General features: G+C 37.8%; 1 protein-coding gene across 15 annotated transcripts in view; it reads left to right on the top strand.

Annotated features, from left to right (window-relative positions):
* The window catches only part of EFNB2 (ephrin B2), a 141501-nt gene that overhangs the window by 94421 nt on the left and 25260 nt on the right, over positions 1 to 21820 (top strand). For 6 of the 15 annotated variants that reach the window (XR_010428440.1, XR_010428442.1, XR_010428446.1 and 3 more), the window contains 2 exons: positions 7252 to 7456; positions 10552 to 16257. The exons of 3 other annotated variants lie outside the window; for them this stretch is intronic. The gene's annotated coding sequence lies outside the window, so the exon portion shown is untranslated. The remainder of the gene's footprint in view (positions 1 to 7251; positions 7457 to 10551; positions 16258 to 21820) is intronic. 6 more of the 15 variants (XR_010428448.1, XR_010428444.1, XR_010428447.1 and 3 more) reach the window with 2 other exon arrangements.

The raw sequence follows: 21820 nt of genomic DNA, 5'->3' as shown, positions 1-21820 counted from the left end.
GAAAATTCTCTTTTTTTTTAATAATCAGCCAGCCTAAATTCCAGCCTGGAATGTGCTCTTCTAGCCAAGGCACAAGTATAAAACCAGTGAAAAGGAGAGAAGAGATTTACAATGGAAATTCTGACAATCACTTTACAATAATAGGGCTTGGAGACACCTGCTTTAATCAAGGTGGTGTGAATATTTAAAGTGGTCTAGCTCTTGATTTTCAGTTCAGCTGATGAAATCATAATTTCCAGTGAAATAATTTTTTTCTTAGGGATGCATGAGGAAGAAAGAGAGTGAAAGATCCTAATTTTCTATTCACTTGGTAGAAATAAATTATAGCTTCTTTAACCCTCTTGATTCCAGAGCTGGCAGATGGAGCAGAAGGAATTACTTTTGTTTAGGAGTGGTTCTTTTAAGTGATAGTGCAGTGTAGAAATGTGGCTGGTCTGTGGTGACAGTAGCTCATGTAGTATGATCACAGCATGGTTTCTCTCTGATGTGGGAACGATTTGCTAAACTTTCTTTGAATTTGGTAGTCACTGGTGTGCTGTAATAACACAGAGTAATTTGGGCTTCTGAAGAAAGACAGTTGATTGGGGAGTTTGACTTACACTACTTGGGACCTTATTTCCATCAGTACTGGAGTGGTCCTACTGATTTTCAGGTGCTATGTGCTGATTCTTGCCTTGCTGAATGAAGATATGTTACTAAGGATTACATATCCATAAGAATCCATAATGACAGGTATACTTTTAGTTGTGGTTTAACCCCAGCCGACATCTCAGCCCCACTCAGATGCTCACTCATTGCCTCCACTGGGATGGGGTTTGAATTGAAAAAGTGGGAAAACTCATGGATTGAGATAAAGACAGTTTAATAGGTAAAACAAAAGCTATGCAGGCATGCAAAGCAAAACAAGGAGTTAATTCACTGCTTCCCATGGGCAGGCAAGTATTCAGCCATCTCCATCGCGTGTAGCAGAGACTTCACAAACATCATCATTCGGAATGTCTCCCCTTTCTTCTTTCTTCCCCTAGGTTTGTATCCTGAGCATGACACCATGGTATGGGATACCACTTTGATCAGTTGGGGTTGGCTGTCCCAGCTGTGTCCCCTCTCAGTTCCTTGCACATGCCCAGCCTGCTTGCTAGTGGGGTGGGGTGGTGTGAGAGGCAGAAAACCCCTTGACACCGTGCAAGCGCTATCCAGCAATAGCAAAAAGCATCTACATATAATCAACACTGGTTTCAGTACCCCTCTAAAACACAGACCCTACCAGTTAATTTGAAGAAAATTAATTCTACCCCAGCCAAAACCAGCACACCTTTTCAAACACAGAGTTATATCTTCATACAGGATAGATTAGGAAGCTCCATAAGCTTCCGTAGTGCTGTATCATTTAGTTCACCAAGGATTTGTTTCAGCACTACAAAATAGTTGACTTATTTAAAGAACCTCTCTAGAGAGATATATGAGTGACAAATTTATTGCATGCATTTTGAAGTACATCTCATGTCCTGTGAAGAAACTGTGGAAAAATGTATGACTGGAAAAAAAAATGGTGGTGGAGTAAAAATAAGACTCCATAGAGAGTTAGTTTTATATAATTTACCAACACCATCAATGGTATAGGATATACATGAGAATCATAATTATTATATCAAAAGATTAAAATTTTAAGGGCATAGAGCAAAGGGAAGGCTAATTTACCTGTCTTGGTAGATTAATTTTTTTTCCAGTACTACTCTGTTTTAGTGCTCTCTTGCATTCTTTGTTTCTCTAGTTTCTTGGTGATTTAGCATAAATATAGTAAGATTCACCAGCGTCCAACTATCAAGTTTGTCTACGCTTTAATATAAATTATAGTGTTATAACATTTAGCCAAGTGGCCTTTTAGCTGACTTTCCCCAATTCATTCCCAGTTGCTTTACTGGCTAGTAGCTATTATTTAGAAAATAATATAAAGTTCCAAGAAATAACATGCAATCTACTTGATGGAAAAGTAATTACTTTTTGACTATGGCCTAATTGGGCTGTTCATTTCTGCCCTGCTTTATTTGATCTGATTTGACCTTCTTATTCTGTGACCATAGAAACAACTTGAAACATGTGAAGCACAGCAGTTAAAGATGTCTTTCTCTAATTCCCTTGGCTGCTTTCTTGCTATTATTTCTGCTATTATTTATTTAACTAGATTTTCCTCTTGTTCAGGTCTTCTAGTATCTTTCCAGGATTTGAAGTTCTCTTTCTTGTAGTTGCTTTCATCTTTCCTCATGCTTTTTCTTATTTGGTGGTGGTTGACTCTTTAATTGGCATAAACATAATTCTTCCAAACAGCTACAGTCAATAACCATTGCCTCTTCTTCAGTGCACCCAACTGTCATATAAAATGTTTTTTTTCTGCTTTGATATCTGCAAATAATACTTGTTACCCAAGTAAACAATAGTGACTTGTCTCTCCTGGACTTGGCTCAGCTTCATGGTTTAATTAAGAACTTGCATTTAAGAGGAAATTTGATACTGTCAAAAGCTGACAAATGTGCAAACTCTTTGGACGACAGTAGTAGCATTCAAGATGGTCATGATAAACTGTGAAAAGAAATTTACAAAGTAAAGCCAATACAGATAAACATAAAGTGCTATGTCTAGGGAGAGGGAAGAATGAAATAAAAAAGAACAAATATGAAAAAGGGATTAAATAGCTGGTGATAATTATACAAAAAAAGAAGGCAGGAGGTGACTTTGTATCATATCTATTGTACCTTAATAAGACAATAACATTTATGTCTATACCATGTAGTCAGGAGAAATTCTGTGGATTCTGGTATACATGCCTGCCAGCTGCAAACCCACATTAGGATGGGACCCACATGCACACAAGCATCTACATCCCAAGAGTCCTGCCTCCATACATAGGCAGTGTGTCTGTGCCACACTGCTCTTTGAGGAATGGTGATGTCGAGACCCTGTTGTATCCTACAGCAAGCACTCATCAAATACAAAATCTTCTAGCATCCATTGTGCAACTACTGCCAAAGAAGAAAGAAAATCCTGTTCAGGAATATACTGATTGGAGTATTGTACCTATGAAAGGGCAGTTAATTATTTATTTCCTGTTAGTATTTAAGTTTTATCAGCCCAAACTTCATCTTCAAGAAAAACTGGCAAGAGTCCATAAAACAGTATCAAGATGCAAAAAAGGTTAGATAGCTGTCCTGTGATGATGGGGATGGGGTTTGCTTAGTCTAAAATAGGAAAAAGTAAAGAGAGACATAATTACATTATCTTCTAATGTGTAAAAGATGCTATGAAGATGGTGGTGATTAACTGATCTAAATCACTCACTGATGGAAAGATGTGAAATATCTTCCTTCACAATTTCTGAGGGAAAACAATTACTCTAAGAACCAAAAGATAATGGAATGGACTTCCTAGAGAGACTGTGGACTCTAGCGTATAGGGTTTAGGACAACACATGCCACTGTGTAGGTCTTGCCCCTCTACAACAGGATATACTAACAAAGTCTCTTCAGCTCAATAAATGAAAAAAAAAGACAGTGTCATACAGTACCAAGATATTGTATTACCTGGCACTAGGATTGCATTATTTGTCTTCCAGGCAAGAAGACAATACAGTGTCACATGGAGCAGTGGTTTTATGGATGTTTCTGATCACTGCATAACAGAAAAGCAGTGATGGAAAGGACCTCAAGGTACCTTTTGCTCCAGCCCTTTAAATTGAAGAAGGTTCAAATATCTCTGCTTCTTCAGAATTGATGCAATGTGTTATTTGCAATTCTAGATTGATTCATTCTTACAATTTGGACTTTACTGTAAATTCATTTTTTTCTTCAATCAAAAACAAAGTAAATCTTTATTTAGCTTTGAGAGTAAGTCACATTTCCGGGAAAGCTACCTTATTATAGTAAAAATTAACCTTGGTCTTGCATTTCTGATGTTTTCATAACTTCATTAAAAATATTTCAAATATTTAATTTTGACATGATTTTTTAACACTTCCCTGCCAATAAAAGGTCAATTGTTTAAATGATTTTTTTCAACTTTATAAAATATTTTTGTCAGGTATTTTGTTAGTAGAAAAAAATTGAAATGAGGAATTTCAATTTCAATGAGACAGTAAAATCAGAGAAGTTTTTTATTTTATTTTTTTTTTACCACTTTATTTTGTCTAGATTGTACCACTGAAGATCGTGGAAATAAAATCCTTTAAACTTATCAGAAAACAAAGGTAAAGATGCCTCCAGCATCTGCTGGTAGTTGAATACTATGTTAAAGGATTTGATTTTATGAGGATTTCTGCGAGATAAGTAAGGATTTGAATTTACATCAGGTTACTCTGAAGAAACTGTCTTTTTGTGTATGCTTCCCCTAAGCAAAAGGAAGGAAAGGTGGTTTATTGCAATCATCGTCATAAGCAACTTTTCTTATAATTATCATGGCCTGTGAATGCTTAGAGGAGCTGTTTCAAGACAATTCCTGCCCCAGAACTGATATTATAGATGCACACTCTGGCTTGTTTTGCAATGAACCCTTTATGTAACCATGATTTAAAAATAGAAGTTTATCTATAGGGACCATCTCTGAATTAAACTGGTGGAGCAATAGCACCGTTTCTGATGCTGTTGAGAGCCCTTGGTGCTTTTTGCTGTCAAAGTATAGAGTAGTGCTCTCCGGAGAAGTGGCCTGTGTTTGTGCGTGTGTTTGTGTGTGCGTAAGAGAGAGAGAAACATAGAAAAACAGAGAAAGAGCAAAAAAGAGAGATGAAGACAGGGGGAAAGTAAGAAAAAGGAAAAGAAAAAGAAAGAGAAAGAAGGGAAAAAATAAAGAGATAAAGGAGAGGAAGGAAGAATAAAAGAAAAAAGGAAGGAAAGAAAGGAAGAAGGAAAAATTGAAGAAGGATAGAGAAGATAAATAAAAAGAGGAGAAAAAAAGAAAAAGGTAAATAAACTCTTGAATGTTTTGCAGGCTTGGTCGTTCCAGCAGTACTTATTAAAACCCACACCAAGAGCTGTTTTGGGTCCTGGGGCAAATAAATTCTTCTCCCCCTCATTCCTCATCTGGTAAAGCACCTGGGTGGTCCTGCCATGAAACTCCTCTCTCCCCAGTGCCCTCCTCCCTTCCTGCTTTCACTGTTGCTCAGAAAACCTAAATATGGAGTAGCAGTGGCTGCCAAGAAGTGAGAGAGACTGAGCCAAGCAGAGGAGAGAGCTGCAGCCAGAAGAGCAATTGTGTTCCCCCTGGTCCCAAGGGGGACCTTGGGCAGCTCCCAAGGGCAGCTGCCCCGCTCCTCATGTGCCATTTAGCCCCACCATGCCTTGCTTCAGCTGGCCCTACACAGCGATGTGTTCTCTAGTTGATGTCCTCATATCTTCATTGGCATTTTCACAGTTTGCCTTATATTTTCACTGCACTTGCAGTGGGCCTGAAAATAAGGGCTTGGTCTAATTACAGTGGTTTGATGGCAGGTTGTTGTGTCCATCTGTGTGAAAGTGCAGCACATTTGCTCAAGTTCAGCCAGCATCACTTTGTGGGAGCTGCAGGGAGCCCAGTGAACCACCTGGAGAAATCTCATCACCCTTCTGTGCCTTCCCCACTTTCTCTTTTTGCTAGGGGACTAAATGGTGTGCCTTCTGGCTTATACAAATTTTTCAGAGTGGAATCCCCTCTCTCCTAGAGATTGTGTTCTTGAACTCGAAATTAAATTTTTAAATCCGCAGAGGTCTCTTAGACTGGAAAAAGTTTCATACTGTCACATTTTAGCATGTTGCAAATAATGATTTATGTGACTGAAAAAAAGTCATTTTGTTCAACAAGGTTTCATTACACTGTAAAAACACTGATCATGGTGGTGCCATTAGCCCAGTCACACTGGAAAAGCTGGAGAATGGTGCCTGTGGGGGAGAACACTGAAAACATCCTCCTCTTTTTCCTAAAGCATGAAGGGTATGTTGATTTGGTTTTTTAAAATGAAACTGCCATATTCTACAAAACATAAACTTCTCCCAGAATAGATGTTAATCTATATCTAACACATGTATAAGGTTAAATATGGCGTAAGAGGCAGTAGACATTACTGCAGTTCTCTGGTTCACTGCTTTAAGGGAGAGAAACTTAGCACAAATCTAATTTTACAAGGAAATTGGTGTAAGAATGGATGCAATAGGAGGGATATAATAGAACATGGTATTTAAAAATTCCATGCTCAGATGGATAATACGCACTTCAAAATTACATCTGGCCACTGAGAAATGTACACTTACTCCAGAGCAACCACTGCTCTTTAATAATCACTAGCCAGAACATTTAATAACTGACAATTTGATTTTTAGTATTAAGGTGACTTTGGTTTGAATATATCTAATGCCAAATGATCTAAAAGAATTTTTTAAAATAAAACTATGTATTTCTGACTTGAAAGAAGTCAAATACTAGATTTTTCCTGAGCTGCATTAGAATAATCAGCTTTTGAGGATGGTGAAGAAAATACCTTAATACTCAAACAGTGTGGCTGAAAAGCAAACATTGATACTTTCTGGAAAGCAGGATATGAAATGAAAGACAAAATAGATTCTATTGCACTCTGTCTCAAGTATTTTTACAAGCCTGACAGAGGGCTGATTTGCTGTTTAAGGCATAAGCTGAAAATCATCACAAAAAGTTCATTTACTTTGCTGAGAACATGAGCATTCTATATAACATGAGCAGAAAAGTTGCTAAATGGTTAAAAGAAAACCATGATGCATTGGGTCCAGGTTGACAAGTAAGTTTGTGTCTGTTGACCTGAACTGGTGCTTTGAGGGTGACTAGATCAAACACAATAAACCAAGATTTCAAAGTATAAACCAGTATAAACCAAGATTTCAAAGAGACACGAAGACCAGCGGTGCCTCAGAGCTACTGCTGTTGGATTCAGTAGTACGACTCTCATTGATAGAAGGACTGACATGTGCAGGACAATTCAGTAACAAAAGGACCCACCTTTCTGCAAATTTAGGACAGACATTTGCTATGTAGGAGAAGTTTGACTTGCTAGTTGAATTGTTGCAGAGGGATTTGAATTCACTAGCTGAAAAAAAAAGATAAAAATATTAAGTTGTTTTGCACGCTCTGACAGATTAAGGGTAATCTTTTGAAAAGCTCCTACATCTTATTTTCAGGAGAGTCACCGAGGTGTTTAAAGGGGCTTTGGATCAGTGGCTCAGTTAACTGGTGTCTGATTTTCCCTGTCATTTCCTCCAACAGAGTCCTATGGCAGCCTGCAAGCTGTCTTGCTGTTCCTTGAGGAATCACTTTCTGACTCACATCTTAGCAGCTATGCATAAATGGAGGATTGTGCTGTGCACTCGGGGGACTAAACTGTGGTATTTTGCTGCTAGTCTCTGTGAGTAGTACCAATCAGTATGGTCTACAGCAGGTCCTCTTGGCCCACATGAGCTACCAGGTGTCTGTAAGTACTGATGTTGGAGTAGATGCTTCTGCAGTGTGTCAGCCCTGTTGTGCTGTTGCATGAAACACTGTGAACTCTGGGTTAACAATGAAGTTATGACACTGCTCTGTCTCTGTGCCTTGTCTTACTTACAGTCCCTCTTTTCTTGGCTTGTTTAGGCATCTTCAGAGAAATGCAAAGATATTCTGCTAGAACAACATATCCAATGAAATATATAAAGCAGTTGTTCACAGACTAGCATGCACAAAAGATAGCTAGGAATCACTAAGTTTCAAGCTAAGCATTTCTGTGCTCATCACCCTGATGACCGAGTCAACCAAACGATTGCTGCTGCCTGGACCAGTGTTTGCCCTCACAGCTCTCCTAGAAGCCCCACAGCACCAGAGAAGTGCCACTCTCTCCATCAATGGCAGTCATGATACACTCAGCCTGGGACTCCTGTCTGGTACCTCACCACACTAATCCTATTCCTGTTTATACTTGTGTTCTCCCTTCTGAATCCTTGAGTTATAGATGATCACACCTAAGCAAGTTCAACCTTTTCTCTCTACAGTCATTCTCACAGCTTTTTCTCAGCAGAACAAGCCAGGGATCAGGGGAAAGCTTTCTGTAGCAGCTACAGACAGACCAGAGCGTAAACCCTACTGCACAGAAAACAGAAACTGCTACAATGGAATAACTGCACTAAAAGAGTGGAGTTCTTAATATTTTTACCTTTTTCTACACTATTTATGCCTGGTACTACACTCTTGGGATTTCTCTTTTTAATGCTAGCCTTTATTTCAACGGTTGTCCTCAGATGACAAAGACAATCCTTGTTTCTGTTCATTCATAAAAGTGTATTGAATGCATATTTTCCAAACAGGGTTGAAATAAGCAGGTAACAGCTTCCTTGCTCCATATTCTAAGCATTCTTTCCAATTATATTCCCTCTCTGAAGACTTTCCCAAGGTCATACCTACACTTTTTGCTTTTAACTTTCTGAGTGCTTGTACTTCTGTCCCTGCCTGAGCATAACTCAAACAGCACCACCAATCCTGTCTAAAAAACCCTTTCTTGGTCTAAAGTTTACCCCAATTTACTACAGGCCAGTTGACTTGTGGTAATTCCCATGCCTATTGTGATGTAATTCATATTAGCACAGCTGCCAGTGAAAGAGGAGAAATCAACATATAGCAGTAAAAAGTGACTGACCTAAGTCATATTTGCATTAAGGGTTAAAAATACATACCTGGACTGTTACTGGAGATTCATCAAAGCATGTAATTTTTTAAATCCAAATTAGTTTTTTATGCACTTATGCTTTTAGCTACTTATCAGCCTCTGTGTGGAATGGCACTATTCAAAGCTTTAGCTTTACTCTAGATAACAGTCATAATTTCTTCCACATGCGTCCTTTTCATGAATGAAGAGTAGCCATCTTCACCATTTTGCTCTCTCTAAGCTTAACCTATCAGCCTTAGTTACCAGAACTAATAGTACTTATGCAAACAGGAAGACTGAATCAAAGAGGTAATGGCTTCTGTGACTTCTATACAATTTACTGTAGACAGTATCAGTAAAATCAGATCTGCATAAAACATATTAATGCACTTGCTGCTATGTGTTCTGTCAAAATTTTTTCTTGAAGACAGACTTTCTGAAGCAGTCTTTACATTGAGGATGAAAATGTGATATGCAAGGCCTGCTAAAAGGAATGCAAAAGAATTAATTATATCTGTTGAGAGGAAAGGAATAAACTGAAATAAAAAGCATACCACTGAGGCTTCTCATGACAGGAAATCAGACGGAGAGGCTGAGTCCGTCTGAAACTTGTAGGTGCCTCAGGAATTGAGCCAGTGCAATACTCTACAGGTCAGCAGGGGATAATAAGAAAATCTGTCAAAATTGAGAGAAGAGTCAACTTTCTAGACCACAAGTCTGACTGATCTGAGCAGAGTTGAGAGACAATGAGTTCAAAAGGTTAATGCTGCTATGCTTATTTAAGTGAACGTTAACATTGTCGTGAGAAAACAGATGGAGAAGAACTGGGGGAATTATTTAGGTTTATAAAACAGTGAGCAGAACGACAGACATCTTATGCATAGAAGCTTGTCACAGTGAAAGTGTAAGCTGAGGTCTTCTTTCTCTTCTGCTTACAAGTAGTTTGGTTTAATGGCCTTCCAATCATCACAATTATGTGCTCCTATTTAAGAAATCAGTGGGGAAACATCTGGGTTTTACATAACATTCACCATCATGTCTTTCGTCAGATAAATTAACAGCTTTGTTTTGCAGTGGCTGTAGAAAGAGACAAAAACATTGGAGCACAATGATACTTACCATTTTTCTGTCAAGATGGAGTCACTATTAGGGATGCTGCTATCAGTGATGATCAATGTGAAGCAGACATATTTACTGGGAGTCTGTTCGAACACAATACAAGGGAACAAATAGCAAGGTGGGGCCATTTTGTGGATAGATTACAACCTATTGCTCATGACCTGCCTTTATTACATCTCTTTCTTTCCATCTGAAGAGAATAGAAACCCAAATAACAGCGGTTTCTGTTGCTCTGATGACAGCTTGAGAAAAAGTAATAAAGAATTCCTACAGCTATAAAAACAGAGTGAGGAAAGGGTGCCAAGTTACCCTTGGAGCTGTCACTCTTTGCAAGGCTCTTTTCTTTTCACTTACTTTTGTATAATACTTTATGGCTAAACAGCTATTTTTATAGCCAGATGAGGACATAACTCATCCTTTGAGAAGTCTTGGAGAATTGGCGAAGAATTTCTGGTAAAACTTCATATGGCAAGTCTTATTTCTCATCTGCTTAGATACTGTGTATCTTGAATTTTCAGGCATCTGAAATTATGGATTACCTCATACTTATTGGACCTACTGTTTGGGCTTGAGCTATGTCCAATTTGAACAAACAATGAATCCCTAAAAGTGTTTTTACATTTTTTTTTACAATAATTTGTCTTCAAAAAACAAGGCAATACTACTACACCGAATTGCAGTACATGAATACATGAATTGGTTTTGAAAGCAGTACCATTCATATTCTTAGTTTTTTTACATGGTATTTTAACATTTTGTTTTCCGTAATGCAGAAAAAAACCAGAACTGGATGAATATTGAACAACAGTATTCATGAACATTCACAGGGATTTGAAATGACTGTTTGATCTCTCCATATCAAGGCCTCTTGTTATCTGCTGCTCCTGCGGTTTCAGACAGAAAGTTTTTTGTTCCTGAGGAGGTTTGAGGAATGGCTGATTTGTGTGAATACCCGTATTTGCATGCGAACGAGGCTATTGCTTTACAAACAAGAGCGTTCATTATTCCTCTGTTTAAAAGGATACACTAACCCAATTAGTGAGCTGGAAGAATATCCCGTGATTTAGCTAACCAATAAAGTGCTTCAAGTAGGAGGCAGTGAATACTTAAAACTGTGCAGTATCTGAATCCCCATGTTGGCATTTCCAAAACCTTTGAAAGTTGAACCTTCTCTTTAAGAAAATAAGAACAATTGCACTCTTCACCCCTCCCATGTGTTATTAAAAGCACACCAAAGAGAACAGCCCTCAGAGAAGTCTGTGTGGATCTGTGTGTTTCAGATGCTTCTCCTCCTTCCAAAACATGCTTTGAACAGTGTAGAAAGTAATTTAATGTTGATGCTTAAAAACAACTTAGCTAACTGTTCTTGAAACAAAGAGGAGCATCACACCTCTACAGCACTGCTTCAAGCTTTCTGCAGATTCAGGCAGGTATCTGTTACACTCAAACAACATTTACGGCATAGTCTATGAAAGAAAAGCTGAAGGACTGAGAGTGTACCGCTGCGTATTTCCTCATGTTCTGATTATAGTCAAATGAAGTCCACCTTTTCTGATGCTGACAAAAATTAGTCTACTCACCTAACTTGTGCAAATGTTAATTTCAGAGAGTAGGTACGTTAAAAAAAAAACAAAACAAAACAAAAAACAAGCAAACAAACAAAAAAAAACCCCAAGAGGAATCAAGGTTATTCGCAAATGATTCTCACACAGAAAAGAGGTATTTGCCATCAATATTACTGAGGGTGAATAATCCATCCATCTGTGCTAAGTAGCATCAGAAAAAAAAAGAGTTCCTAAGTTATTTCTCGCTAAGCTCTATTACATATAAGGAGGTTTATGCGATTTAGGTAAGATCTGGAAAAGTATCAAAACTTCTGAATTTATACTCAAGTTTCCACACCTCTGGGTTCAGGGTAAAAGGTAAGATTTACAGACTCTGGCAGAAAATGAAAAAGCTTCCTAATAATCATCAGTACTCCCAACCCTTTCCACAGATGCTATTTACCTCCACCTCCTCTTCTTTTTCTTCTTTTTTTTCCTTTTTTTTTTTTTACTCTAGGGGTTTATTTTTCCCTGCTCCTCCTAACCCCTAGGATATTTAATTAATTTTCTAAATTATCCTCTTTTTATCTCAGGTTCTTTAATAACTGTTGCTTCTTTACCACACACTATTCACTTTATCTTATCATGTGGCTTCTTACATCTACTCTGCAGATGCGTTTTCAGGGCTTTTTACAGCTCTGCCCCAGCACCTCATCTTTCATCACCCCACCTCTTTGTTCCTCTTTATAGTGCCTCCTCTTCATACCTTGTTGCTGGAGCTGAAACTATGACATTTCCACACTGTTGCCTGGGCCTAGGAGAAAAACAAATATAAAACAGTTGAATTCCAGGAGATGATGTTGGCATGAGAATGTATACAGGCACTGTGTTAAAGCACTGGTAAAACAAGACCTCCGTGTTAGCTACAGAAATGCAACACATAGGCCTCATTTAAGATAGGATTATACTCTGTCTCTAGAATTTGAACTTTTGATTTTTTGGCATTGACTTCTATCTTTGACTAGTATTTGCCTTGGGTTTAAATCAGAGAAACTTCATGTATCTTATCTTATTTTGATGACAAAATGTCCTGTCTTAACATGGTGAAAAATTCAATGACTAGTAGAAAATCTTCCTGGTTTTAGAAGCTACCTACCAAAATCTGAGGACTAGCTGCAAGATGGACACCACATAGCTCAGAGAAACAGAAATAAAGTATCTCTAAGTTTGTTTAATAGAGGAGAAAAAAAATAATAGAGGTTCCACATATCATTGTGTTGCTGGGTTCTGTGATGTTGTCCCCAGAAGTCCCTCCTGGCTTGCTTTCTTCCACAGCCCGTGATATGATCACTCAGTTGTCCTGAAGCATCCCTGATTGCTTGCAGTCAAATGATATAACTTGGAATTAAGGTTAAATACCCTTCTTAGGACAAACAGAAAAGGATGGCTATTAGGAAGCAAATAATCTGATCTTTCCTCTTCCTTGCATTCTCTTATCTTCTCTCTTCATTCTTTTTTAAAATAGCCAGAGCTCATAAGCATAGTATATTTGCTTTAAATGACTTATACTGTTTGCATGTATTCCACAATTCCTTCTTTGTCTGACTAGTTTTAGGTTCTCTGCTGAAATAATGTACCTGCATAATTTTCAGGTCAGTCTTGTCTTTAGCTCCAAAAAATGCCTTTCAAGTGGCTTTACTTAATAAACTTTAGTGATAAATAATATAGTGTATGAAGTACTTATATATCCAGCTTTTCATAATGTCCCTCTACCTTTCAATCTTTTAAATGAAGTGAGGAGTTTAAGATTTATAAGCTAACTACAAACAGTCATTCAGTTGTTAAAATAGTGCACCGAGCTGCTGTGCTCTTCTAGCTTCATTTGTTCAACTTGCTTTCTCAAAAACACACAAAAGATTCCTGTTGCTTCATGATCCCATCCCTCTGAGTCAAAGTGGGATCAAGAAGGGAGCACTGGCCAATTTCTCCCCAGCCCTCAAAGTGTCCAGACAAGAAGGAAAAACTTGTTTTCCATCATTTCTTGAGCTTTGAAAAAAGGCTTAAAATCTCCCCTTCCTCATCTTTGATTAGAGTGAGGTTGCTTGAGGACTTCAGCCAGCCCAAACATGACATTTGAGAGCAAATTGTTTATACTTTTTTCTCCTTCCCCTCCTAGGTCTTCTGGAAGTTTTGGAAAAGTTAACATGACTTATGAAAGTCTGTCCCAGCATATTGGAAGACACTTGTATATGTCACTTATACCTTCCTCCTGTGAACTGCCAGAACTGCAGAGTGAAACAGCAGGATAGGATTGCCTTGCTGAAGATTGTTCCACTCTTCTCTGTAAATGTTTATGTAAATTCCTGTGTAAGCTATTTTAGCTATTGAATGGACAAGGCTGTGTGTAGTCGCTGTAAAACTCCTTTGCCAGCAAAGGAGAAGGATTCTGAGATGCCTTTCTGCAGCTTCCAGTCTTTTTGTATCTTTTCTGTACTTCTCCCAGCTACAGCACGGATCTGTACCTGTCCCTTTTGCACACCCCAAGTTCAAGGATTTCAGGCTGAGAGAAATATTTCTTCCCTCGGCATCAGCGCTTCCACAATAAAGTGGCTCTTGTAAACCAAATGGAGGTTTTTGGCTGAGGGAGAATTGCATTCCCCTTCTAAAGAAAATGAAGACGTACAAGAAACAGAATCATAGCTCAAATGAATTAGAAAGTTGTATTATTTTGGTCTTAAAAAATCGTCAAAATAGCAACAACAGAAATTCCCCAAGTGTTCGCTTAATTGAAATCTCTATGTCAGCTTTAAATCAGGCAACCATCAAGTTATGGAGGACATTGCTACAGGAGTTCAGAAATCCCCAATATTTAGTTCTGTTTATACAAACCTGAGTGTTTCATTTCCTTTGCTGGAAAGACACCCAAAATGACCAACTCCCTCCTCTTTGATTTATGATCATATGGAGATAGAGAGTTGTCCTGGTTTCAGCTGGGACAGAGATAATTTTCTTCTTAATAGCTGGTGCAGTGCTGTGTTTTGTATTTAGGATGAGAATAATGTTGATAACACAGGGATGTTTTAGCTGCTGCTGAGCAGCACTTGCACAGAGTCAAGGCCTTCTCTGCCTCTCTAGCCATCAACAGCAAATAGCTGGGGATGTACAAGCAGTTGGAAGGGGACACAGCTGAGACAGCTGACCTCAAGTAACCACAGGGATATCCCATACCATATGGCATCATGATGAAAAATAAAACTAGAGGGGACTGCCTGGGATGTGGTGGCCCACTGCTTGGTTGGCCTGGGCATTGGATCAGAGCAATTCCATTGTACATCGCTTGCTTCTTTTATTATTATTATTATTATTATTATTATTATTATTATTATTATTATTATTATTATTATTTCCCTTCCTTTTCTGTCCCATTAAACTGTCTTAATCTTGACCTACAAGTTTTACCTTTTTTCTGATTCTCTTCCCCATCCCATTGTGGGTTGTGAGCAAACGGCTTTGTGTTGTTTAGCTGCCTGATAGGTTAAACCACAACAGGGATATAAGAGCAAGTCCTAGTATTTCTTTTGAAACAGCCCTTTTCACTTAATTTCAGTTCACTTACAGCATAACTGGGCACTGCTCCTGACTGAAACCTTAAGGCATTTCTGAAACACTAATAAGTAACTTAATTAACAACAATGAACATTCTCTGAACATTCAGAACTGAAGCATAATGCTAATTTCAACAAAAGAAATTAAATACTGCACTCAATGAAATACTAGCTTTGCTTGCACTATGTTAATAGCAAAAGTACTGGTGATACCAGTGTGGGCAGGACTTTACCCAGTTTTCTGATACAGCAAGTTTTCTAACGTTAGTTTAACTTCTAGAGTATTTTTACCCAAGCTAGAGTTGTTGTTAGTACCTGGAAGATGACCCTAATATGTGTGGAAGCCTTACTGAGGTCCTTGGAAAGTGGGTATTGATGACTTAGTCGAGGGTGATTACATTTTGATCCATGTCCCTAACCCCAAATAAGTACTTTTTGAACAACTGTAACAAAAAGAGCTTAAAGCAATTTACAGCAACAGCAAAAGACTCCACTGGGGAACAGCATGACATCTATCCGCTTTCTGCCACCATTCCCACAGGGCCAACTTGAAACGCCTTGGGGGAAGGACAAGCTATTCTTGCTATGCCAGCTGTTCTCCGTAGCATCATTATTCACTGGCACAGCCAAAGTACTTCTGAAAATGCTCTAACTTGCACAAGGAATTGATTTGTGTGTAGGAGCTTTCAAGACTAGAGAAGTGGGGGGTTGTAGGGGACTGATGGAAAAGTCGTCACTCTAAGGGTCACTGAACGTTTCTCTGACACTACAGGAGTAGTCTTTAATGTAACACTGAAAATTGGATGAAGCATTTTATTTCCACTCTCTTGTATCAATCATTCTTGTTTCCTGTGCAAACACAGACATTTCTATCATTAGGCTAAAAATAAAACCTTTTGAGAACTCAAGCAACTGGTCTGTCTAGTTCTTTTCATGTAATGTTTTTTCTGGTAGTAGCAATAACAGGATGTGCTAACCATTTCTCACTGTAATAATCTGGTCTAGTCACTGATATAAACAACTTGCCCTTTGACCTTATAATTTATTCACAGCAGGCCTAGTACAAGACAGCTTAAGTAATAAAAGTATTAATAAATAATTTGCAATTATAGACATTTTCTTTCCTGTGTTAAAGTAAGTATAATAATGACACAAATAGAGTCCTGTGGAGATAGGTGTCTTGCACAGGGCTGACTAAGGTAATATTGTTATCACTGCTGCCTTTCCAAATAAATTTCACCTAAAAACCTTAACATGGTTATGATTCTTTCTCCAGTGCATGAGCCTAGGAAGTCTAAAGTGTTGTGCAAAAGGCATGCCCACGTTTGGGGTAAGTAAATACTTCTTTGCAAATTGGTCATGCTAATAAGTAGAATGTATGCACATGGAGGAGATTTAAAACAGTTTGTAAGAGGTTGAGTGTCCACTGTCATTTCCCTCATCCCTCCCTTATTTCCTCTTTATTCAACAAACTCTCATCAAGCCTTTCATTGTCCTCCTCCCCTGCTGACTTAAGGAAGTGTTTTTGAATGGTGCTCTCTGAGTTAATTTTAGGGTTTAGGTCTAAACGGCCCGTGTTTCTGTTTCCATCCTGATCAGGAAATACAAAGCCACAGTTCGTATTCATGCTCAGGTTTGCAAAGAACCATTTCCCCAGCACTTATTTTAAATCTTGTTCTTCTGAGAGGAAAAAGCCCTTCCAGTTTGAAATGAAGCCAAATTAGTTTCCCCTTCCTGAAGTATTTCTTGTGTTTCCAGAAAAAAAAAATGCTGAAAGTCAGGAAAACATTAATCTACATGCAGACCTATACGGATGCTCATGTTTTGTTGAGAAAAATAATGAGACTGCAAAGTTTCTGAACCCTGTCTCATACACATTAGATTCACAAAGGGAATTTTAGTTCTACTGGAAAACTTTTCCCTGAATTGTAGGAATATATTTAGAGGAACTCATTACTATAATGATTTTTATAACATAGAGTGTGACTGTAAAGAACTGCCACTTTACTCGTCTAGTCCAGTCATCCTGTGGGATGAATATTCACTGCATTTTTAAGGGTTGTGCCTTTTATATTATACTCAGGAAGTTGTAGTTAGACTATTTAAAGCAGAAATTGATGTCTAGTGGGAGACTAGGTATGAGACCATGTTTTATGCGGCACAAACCAAAGGCTCATAAGAATTTCTTTTTCACATGCATTACTTCTGTGCTAACGCATTAACAAACTGTGGTGAAATATTCATCATTTATAAATAAACATTACAAATAGTCCCACAGAATATATAAGGGAAGACTGAAACTACATCCAGAAGTAGGGTTTTGCGTCCCACTAACCCAGTGCAGATACAGTCTGCAAGAGGGATCTTGTTGGAGCTGCAGCCCTGGAAGCCCATGTCAGGGTGCATGAGTCAACACCTATAAGCTGGCTGGCAAATGCCAGAGCATGCTCACCTGATCCCTGCAATTTTACCAAACCAGAGGGAGAAAAATCTGCTCACACCAACTCCATGACTGTTATTTTCTGGGACATGCTAACTTCAGTGGAGTTGCCTGAGCACACTGTGGAAAATCAGGTCTGCTGCTCCCATGAGAGTTGGAATAGGTGACTAATATTCAATAGCTTATACCTCTTGAGGGAACAATTTATGGAATATGGGGTATGAGAGATTTATTTGGAAACCATATGGAAATATTTATGTGTTGTATTGGTGGGTCTGGGATTAATGTAACAGAACATGATACTCCATATTTGTTGGCTGTATGCTGTTGAATTGGAGGGTTTACCTTTCTATGGATTCATTCAAAAGTGTTCAGAGGTTTTTTCCCAGGACAAGAGTGTGTTAGGGACCAAATATTTACAAGAGAAATAGATTTACACACAGCTCAGTTGAAAAGGCTGGTTTTCATAAAAAGAGCAAACAACAACAAAGTAAAGACTTGACCTGGAGTACAGAATATGAAATGGCTTAATCATTTCAGCCATTGTTGTCATGTTCTACTGAAGTAATTTTTCCAGGAACCACTTATAACTGGTAATTCTGGTAAACAGTTGTCTTATGTCCAGGTAGTCTCTTTCCTTGGAAGCACTAGACAGGTGTGATTTGATGCCAGATTAGATCTGACTATCTGATCTCACTCTGACTGGTCAGCTTCAGAAGTAATTAAGAACTGTTGGAAGAACCCAAGGAAGAATCCAGTCTATGGTCTCACCCAGAGCCTCTGGAAGTACACTGTGAAAAGCTAGCCCCCTTTTCCATGAGCTGGCATCACACACCTCTCTACTGCTTTATCTGCTTGGGTTTCTATATACCATACCACACAAGTTCCTGCGTGAAACCTCACGGTAGCTTTGCCTGTAGGTAAAAGCAATGTCAGTTTTCCTTGTAGAGATTGCAGCTGAGTTCACTGCAGAAATTTAATAAAGGATGATGATCTGTGAGGCTGCTTCTGTTCTTTGAGTACCTGTAAAAGATGATTAATTGTTCCCCCCAGAAATATTTTAAAAAAAATATTTTCTCACTTTTATTTTTCCACCTGTCTCCTCTGAAACTACATCTGAACTTAAAATTTGTCACAAAATGTAGGTGGTGGAAATGCCTTACCTGTTGCCACACGACTGTAGTTTTAGGAAGAGAAAACTGGAAAAGAACTTAGTTTGTAAAGTAAAATGTACATATCATAAACCGTATCAGACATTCTCTCTCTAGATTTTTTCTTTAATATTACAGAAATTAATATAATCAGATAATATTCTCAAGTACTTTTAATGAGCACAGGAGATAGATAGAAGAGTCAAAGTTGCCAAAATTTCAGCTATATGGAGCCCCAAGGCCACAGGGGCCTAATTTTCCCTGGAATATAAGGAAAAGTTAGTGTGATATTTCCTGAGGGTAGTGTACATGTTGATACATGCTAAGGAGCCCTTTGGTAATGGTGTTATGAGTCTTCTAGGATGACAGATTAGAAAGGTGTTGATTGTTGTTGATGGCCCTAGGCCAATGAGGACTACATGATCAGCATCCCCAGTGAACCTGTACCTTGCACTTCAGCTGTAAAGTACCTGTCTTCTGCTGAGAATTCAGAATAAAGAGGAGGATGCTAAAAATAGCAAAAAACTGTCAGAGAGGGAAGAGAGGAGCAAGTAAAAGGGGCAACGAGTCTTGTGAATGGATAGTGTTTCCTTAAACAGTCTAGGTTACTTTGCCACATCTGTGGTGAGCAGCTGATATTCAGGTCTGAGTTTTTCCTGTTAGGGGACTCCATGGAGCAAGTCTAGGTCCTGCTGCTCTAGCAAAAAACATAAAAGCAACTCCAAAATCCTAAAAAACATGGAGCTGGTTGTGACCTGGAACAGTGACTCACAAGAGAGGAAGGTACCAATGCTTAGGCAGCATGTTGGGCACATCAGCTGGTGAAGGAATTTGTTGACATTGCATCCCAGCTGCTGCAGATACTTGGCCTTTTAAAATTTGATGGAGGTGCTGTAACACTTAATGTATGCTGCATCTCCAAAATCGCTGGGATCTTTTTTTCCTGCAAATAGCAGCACTTGCCCTAAAAGTGGATAAAAGATTCCGTTTTATGAAAATATTTCTGACACATAGCAATCTGGAGACAATTCCAGGAGTGCTATGCTTGGGGAATGAGACTGCTGAGGAGGCTACTATAGCTAATACAACTGTCTGGGGAAGTATTCAAAATGTGTGTCCTAAAATAAACGTCTCCTGCTTACACACAAACTTCTCTATTGCTGCAGTTCTTTCACAGGAACACTGTCTTCTAGGTTTAATCCCTTAAGATTTTAACACATTTTATTGGTGTTAGGGTGGGGGTTTTTGTTTGTTATTTGTTTGTTTTTCCTTTTTCTTTCGTGTTTTCCACAGCTTTCCAAGAGCATTGTCTTTGGTCTTACCTTGCATTTTATAACAGAAGCCAGGTGATGTCTATTAATTGTTAACTGGTCATAAATGAACAGGACCTATTAATTGTCTGGGCCTTGCGGAGGCTTCCTACTACTAGAAGGAGCAAGCTGGCTTGTTACAAGGTTATTTCCATCTTTATCATGTGTTTGGCTGATTACGACTATATGTAAATATGGTAGGTATATATGCTTATTTCCCCTATGAATCATGGAAGAACACACCTGCACAGTGAATGTGCAGCTACTGGCAATTTTTATGCAAGTGTTCTATTTTCTTCATTAGGACAAGATATAATTTATGCTGGACTGCATTACACAGGCATTTATCTATGTACAGATGTTTGTCTCTAGGTATTCAATTTTTTTTCAAACTCTTTTGGTAGGTCCCTATTTTGTATAGGACACACTTTAAGCCAAAGCATACAATCCTTTAAATATTACTTAAAAGTATCGATGATCCTTGTTTCTCTAGTGATGCTGACTTTACTATTCTGCATTAAATAGATTAACGTATTTCCATCACAATGTTATTCTTACTTTACTGCAAAATTAATTGTGAGTCTATCTTTTCTGCAAATTGAATAAACTGATAAAGGAAAATCAAACTTAGCCTTTATGTTTCTTTCATATAAGGAAAGTACTTTGTATAATTTCTGTAAAGATTTGCAATAAATATTAAATATTCAAATGCTTCTACTGTAAGTGGAGCTCTAGGAAGTCTCTCTCTTTTAGGGAAATCAAGTTTCTCTAAGCCATAGAAGGCTCTAAGACTATTACTGAGTGACTACAGAATCCAGTTATTTCAACTGAATTGCAGCTTTCAGGGTTTGACTTCAACTGTGACTGCATGTTACAAATCATATGGTATGCACAATGCAAGCAAAAAAAAAAAATCAGTAATAATGAGATGGAACAAACCTTAGAGAAGTAAATTTCTATGAACAAGTTGCTGTTAATAGTGCTATCCAAATTAACTTTCTGAGTGCTGCCCTTTCCAGCTATGAAAAAAAATAAAGAAAAAAAAAAAAAACAAACAACCAAAAACTAACATTCCCAGAAAAATGTCAGTACAAACTCCCCTTATTAACCTGGCTGTCACTAACATTTCCTCCCTGGGTCTCTTTGGCTCTAACCCACTAGAGAATGGTTCCCACTGTAATCATTGGCAGTGAGGAATTAAGCCTCAATGAATCAGGTGAGCTTCAACAGTGTTCTAGCATTTCTGAATGTAAAAGGTCACCAAAATTGCTAATGCTTAATCCAGCCACATCAGTAAGGAAAGAAAAATGTTTTGAAGGAAAGCACTAAAGTATTCAAAAAAACCTCTGACAAGAATAATAATATTCATAAAGGGAAAATATCAGTTAACTCATTATATAATTCTGTGGCTGAAAATCTTTGATAGAAAATGTCCTTTTTTACTAAATGTAGTCTGTGATTCTGTTATTCATTTGAATTAGTCTTAGCAAGTCTTGTAGTTTTTTTTCCTTGCTTTTAAAATTGATAAAAGATTTATTTGTGAAAACCAGATGTTGGGATTAATTGTTCCATTTAATTAATCAGATATTTAAGGTTTGGTATAACCTAATCTGCAAAGAAAATTTTTTTATCTGTTAAGTTTCCTGATGTAGAATACCTCTTGCACTTTTGTTAACAGTTATCAGATAAAGGAGGGTAGTTTCTTACCCATGACATTTATAAAATACTAATTCTACCCTCTTATTTTATATAAAATTCATTTATGTTTACTTAGTACAGAGTTTGTACTCATTTATAATACTAAGTAGAAATAAATAAAACGGGTAAGAAACTTGTTATTCTATCATTTATTCTATAAATTATGTAGAAATGGATCAAACAAGTGAAATGAAAATATTTACTATTGAACATACTTTTAATTTTTTTGTTTAACTCATAAACAACATACTCAAAGAAAAGTAGAAAGGGGAAAGAGAATTGGAAAGGTAGTTG

Source organism: Pseudopipra pipra, chromosome 2 (assembly GCF_036250125.1).
Source record: "Pseudopipra pipra isolate bDixPip1 chromosome 2, bDixPip1.hap1, whole genome shotgun sequence".
NCBI classification, from domain to species: domain Eukaryota; kingdom Metazoa; phylum Chordata; class Aves; order Passeriformes; family Pipridae; genus Pseudopipra; species Pseudopipra pipra.
This window is presented reverse-complemented; position numbering and strand designations above follow the sequence as displayed.